Genomic DNA, 6,000 nt, shown 5'->3' with positions numbered 1-6,000 from the left:
TGGCCAAATCTTATCATTATCATTATCAAATTGCCCACAAGCAAGCATCCTTGGATTTGCCCTTCCCCGTATTAACGTAAAGCAGAAATAGGTCCTTGGGTGGAAAAGTGGCTTGTGTGTTGGTCTGCAACTCTGAAGACAGGGTTCAACTTCCAGCTCATCCATGAAACCCACTGGGTGACTTTGAGCAAGTCACATGTTCTAAGCCTCATGAGAAGGCAACAGCAAACCTCCTCTAAACCAATGTTCATCTTAGTGTTGCCATAAGTTTGAAGTGATGTGAAGGCACACAACAACAACAAACAGTGGATAAGTAACTGCTCCTCATGTTCTTCCAGGTCAGGAAGAGTGATCCACTGCTCACTTACACTGCAATCCAACATATGTCTACACAGAAGTTTGCTTGACTGGGTTTAAGGGAACTTGGTTAATGAACACAAAGTGTCAGACTTAGAATTTGTAATGGGAATGGGGAATGTTCAGCCTTCAAGATGTTGTTGGACAACAACTACCATCCACCTTAGCCAGGACAATGAGAGTTGTTGTTTGACAACATCTGGAGAGTGGCAAGGTACCCACTTCTTCTATATATTAAACTTGCCAGCATGTATCACTAAATGTGCTACATGCCATATGTTTGAGAACAGCAACACCAAACCTATAACAAAAGTTGACTATTTTTATTTTTACTAGTTGTAGCACTAATATAGACCCATGACTCCCTGCATGAGGGGAAGTGAAGAGTACTTTTCTTTAATGAGGAATGAAGAGTACAGTACAGTACTGTCCTTTTTACAGCTCTACAATTTGATCAGTCTAGAGGGAACAGCTCAGTTCCCCAAATATACAGGAGAGAAATGCTGTTTTCTACCGCCACCTTGTGGCAAAGATGGGAAATACATAGTTCTTCAGAATGTCACTTCAGCATTTTCATTTCCAAGAAGGTGGCTCTGTTGCAGCAAAAACAGTAAAGAACTGTATGTCTCCATAAACTAAAATGTTTTATCAGCTTTCATGCATAGGAGCTCACTTCATCAGATGAATTGTATCTCAGGCATCTGAAAATGCACCATCACATAAAACTGAATTTCTACAGGGCTCATTCTACTAGGTTAGTAGAACAGTATACACCAGTATCAAAACCGTCTCCTTGGAAAGTAAACATAAACTTAATGAAAACCCATTGCTGAAGCCAACCTACTGAGGACCAAAGGACTTCACTCTAGCTTTTTTGCATATGTTAAATTGTCCCATGCATTTTGATTTATTGATTTATTTTGTAAAAAAAAATTAAGTGGTAAGCAATTGAAATATAGGGACATAATTCACTACTGTGCAAGTGAAAATGTATTTGAGTGTATTACATTTCAGGTCTACTCTCTGCAAATTGTCCAGATAAATGCATCAGGGGAAAGGGTATTTAATCCTCAAACATCTTTTGAAACTCACATCCATTTTTAAGAAGTCTTGTTCCCACTTTTGGTTCTCTAAACAAAAATATCCTTCCAAAATACATATCCCAAATGACATAGTTTCAGGAATAGATTTTCTATATAAACAAATATCTAGCTTTTCAATACAAGGATCTCTACATATGTATTCCAAATCTGTGAATTTGTCAGTAATTTCTATACATGTTTATCTAGAAGTAAGTCTGCCTGAGAACCATAAGACTTGAACCCAGGTAAAGGGAGGGAAAAGAAGGGACTGCACCAAATCTGAGATTTCCCCCTGAATAGAATTAAATTAAATCCTGACAATTTGATGTCTTAATCTGTGCTAATTTCTAAATCTAATAAGAATTCCATGAATTCCAGGGTATAAAAATGCCCCATTGCTATTTAATCATGATTTTGACACTGTTGCCATGATTGTAACTCCCCCTCCAAGCATAAGTGTACTCACTGTAACTAAGAGCTCATCCAGATCGATTGAAAAGTCTCAGATTTTTTTCCTGCTCCTTGTGATTGTATACTGTGTTAAAATAAACCAATCTGTGGAGCTTGTATAAAAAGTTTGTAATCGTACCAGAAGCTGACAGAAAATATTCTGGATGAACAACCTGTGTGTAGATTTCCAAAATAAAATTGGCGAGAACAGGAACATACTTAGGACACATCCAAACTGATTTAAAAGATCAGAAAGTCCTAGATTTCATTCCTTTTCTTTGCCATTTAATTTTAACTAAGTAGCTGATACAGGATTCTGGCCTATGTTCCCAACTAGAAGACACCTATTGAATCAGCGTGATATACATGAATATTGGCTTAGCAGGTTGCCACTGAGTCAGTTTTAGTTTTGACTAACAATTGGTTCACCACCACCTCTTATCGGTGATAGCCCCATGTCAGTGCGTCAGTGACTCCATTCCAGGTTTCCATCTAGACTTTAAATCATTTAGCCAAATGATGCTGGGCACATGAGACAGAAAAATTTACAAGCCTGTCTCCCCATCTCTAGCAGTAAAAATACAACACAAATCAAACAATTTGCTGTTTTTTCATGCCACACAAAACCTGCTACCTGAAGCACCTGCCTAATGGGACATGTCAAAATTTATCAAGAAACATCCTTGGCCACAGTCAGTGCAATTGGCATGTTACATGCAACAGCTACCATTCAAGGATGAGTTGTCTCTGTTGTTAAATAAAGGATGCCTTTCACATGCTGTGGCATCTGAAATGACTGGCTGGAAGTTCACCTATAGAGTGAGCACCATGCAAGAAAATGTGAAATGTTAAACTGAGATAGTTCAGAGCATATCCAAGACTTTCAAAATGTTATCAAGGAAACCAGTGCTGAAAAGAACAGCAGTTATTGCCAGATCTAAGAAAGGCTGCATATTAAAACTAATGAACTCAGTTAGGAGACAGGTTACACAGGCACATTATTTTTTTAAAAAAACAACACACACACAAAGCTTTCATTCATATTCACAGTCCATGCATAAGTTACCAACTCTGTGCATGTCTTTGTGCTGAATGAGAAACATGCTTGGACTTAGAATGGTATGTGGCAATCACTCCTTATGAAGGAGCCAGATAAAGGTTTGCTAACTCAAGACAAGAAGTCATGCAAAGCATTCCTTTTAAAATTATTTATGAAAAAATGAGGCTGCATGTCACAGATGCAAAAAGGTGGGTTCAGTGAGTGAAAGAAAATAATGCTGTTGTCAGAGGTACAACTGCTGCAAACTGAGTTCAAAATACAAAAGTAGTTGTCATTCAATTAAATCAATGATGGCAGAGGATAGGAGAGCAGAGTTGAGGCATTTCCAGTAGGCTTAAGAAAAAGCAAACTGCTACAGTCTCTCCGAATTTGTTTGTTCTTCCTCATTAATAACTGTTGGTGTCTTGACCACACTCTCACATTGCTTTGGCACATATTTCCCAGTTTACATCATTGATATGCTGGACAGGATTTCAAGTCTTCATTGGCCTAACTACACAATGGTTGTCTTGTATATTATAACCTCTAGCTGGAATATCATAGAAACATCCGTTCTTCCCTTGACATTTATGGTTGTGTTTTTGGCAGCTATGCACAATAGCTGAAATTTGTTCAATCACAGCATGCCCATACAGGAATAGTCTCCCCAAAGCTATTGTTCTCTTCTGCTGAGAACACTGACAAGATGGTGAAAACTATCCCACTAAAAGAGAAGTAACAAAAGGTGCAAACATTTTTCCTCATGTCAAAAAATTATCCAAGGCTGGCAAATGGCTTGATTTATTAAGTGTTCCATGACATCATTCATCTGAAATGTGGTGCTGGAGGACAGTTATACAGATACCATGGACTCTGAAAATGGCCAATAAATGGGCCTTAGAGCAAATCACGGCTGATCTCTCCATAGATGGCAAAATGACTAGACTGAAAGTATTGGTTTTTTTGCCATATCATGAGATGACATAATTCATTAGAAAGGATGGTAATACTTAGAAAAGTGGGAGACAGTAGGAAAATACCCAATTACAGACTTAACCAAGGAAGCCATGGCCCTGGGTTTACAGAACTTGAGTGGGACTATTGATTACAGGGTGTCTTGGAAGTCTCTCATTCATAAGGTCACCATAAGTAAAAGCCAACTTCATTGCAACTAGCAACAACAAGAAGAGCACCATGATTTGGATTACAAAAAGGACACAGATCTACCCAACCAAAAATGGCACCTTTTGGGGTAGGATGGGGGAAGTAAGGAGGTCCCATAGGTCTCCATTTTCCTTTGCACTTGGCCTGCCAACCTAGAGAAAAACACAATCATCAGTAGAGGGAGAAGATTCTCATAGGCCTTTGACAAGGCCTGGGAAGTAACTAGTTAAAATGACCAGTAGTTTCAAACTCTGGTCAAACCCAAGTGATGTTATTCGTTACAAGTCTTTGGTGATCTAATAATTTTATTCACTTGTACATGTGCAGGATTTTTTAAAACTAAGGCCCGGTACAGACAAGTGAAAAGCTCTGGTCTGTGTGCAGGGTGAGGGCTGAGCGTCCCCATGCTCACAACCCTCCCCATGCTGCTTGGGCACCATAATTGCTCACCCCCATCCATACAGGGAATGCATGATGTCCGCACGCCACAGTATCCAAAAAGCACCACGCCATGCAGACATCATCGTTGCACATGAGCCACACCAATGGCACATGGTGTGTGGCGCACGACGTCCCTCCGGAGTAAAAAAAAAGGGTTCTTTTTGCAGTGCCCGGGAGTGCCACTGACGCACTCATGATGTAAGCGACACGCAGTGACATGCGGATGCTGCACATCACTTATGTAAAGATAGAGGCCCCCATGTGGACAGGAGGCCGCCATTAGGCCACCTCCCACATGTACTAGGATTCTGGAGCATGCAGTTGCTGCGGAACCGTAGTTTTGGCGGCAAGATGGCACTTTTGGGCTGTCTGTCTCAGACCCATTTTTGACAAAAATTTCTAGACTTGTACATGAGTATATACAATATGTGTCTGAGAACTAAATGGTAAAGAAAGCTGAAAAAAGGAAAATAAGCTCTTTTGAGATGTGATGCTGAAGAAGAGTTCTGGGATACTGTGGGTGGCTAAAAAGACAAACAAATGGGTCCCTGAGTCTATCCACCTGCAATGTGGTCTTCCTTTTTTCCCACTGACTTCCATCTTACCAAACATTATCATTTTTTTCTCATGAGTTATGTCATCTCAAGATATGTCCAACATACAACATCCTCATGTGAGTCATTTGCTAGGTTTCTAGGAAGGATTGAAAGAAACATGCAAACCAACAATTACTGAGTATAGGCAGGCTAAGGCTGCTGCTTCTATCAAAAGGATGGGATGACATATAGAAGTAGCTATGCAATACAATGAACGTTGCCATCCTCAGTTGGCTTTTCCTATGGGTCAGCTACCCTTTATAGGGAAAATATTCTCCAGCTTTGCTGTATTGTTCTTTCTCAGCAAATTTGTACTACTGTTCAAAGGTGGTAAAGACACATGAGTTGGGCTGAGGATATGATAGTTGTCTGCCTAGATTCCCTGGCTTGTCTTAGGCCACTTGTACCTCCTGGCAAACCTCCAGAAGATCCAGACATTGGCAAACTGTGCCCTTGATGTAAATTTGCAGTGTATCAAAAGCATTTGAACTGTTGCTAAACCAAGGTATCAGGTCTGTTGTGGCTTTATAACCTTTAAAAAGTCATATAAATCTATCATTGCACCCAGTTTGGTGATCAAGAAAAAGGAAAGGAATGTACATTAAACCATCTGCCTCTCTCTGGGACACCTGGAACAAAACCAGGCTTGCAAGCTGACGCCCATTCACACAGGAACGGGAAAGCTTGACAAGGTCTGCCAAACAGCAAAGCAATGTCTGCAAAACCAGACTGCAGTCTCCTCTTCAGCAAGGTACATCAACCAGATCCCCTGTGCTATCAGAAGGTGGAGAATGGCTTTTTGGTATAGATAACACATAGAAGATAGAGTAGAAGGTGCTGGTGATTATGGGTATGAAGCAATTGGGTGTTG

Source organism: Sceloporus occidentalis, unplaced genomic scaffold, assembly GCF_023333645.1.
Source record: "Sceloporus occidentalis isolate IW3139 unplaced genomic scaffold, rSceOcc1.0.p SCAF_7, whole genome shotgun sequence".
Taxonomy (NCBI): Eukaryota; Metazoa; Chordata; class Lepidosauria; order Squamata; family Phrynosomatidae; genus Sceloporus; species Sceloporus occidentalis.
This window is presented reverse-complemented; position numbering follows the sequence as displayed.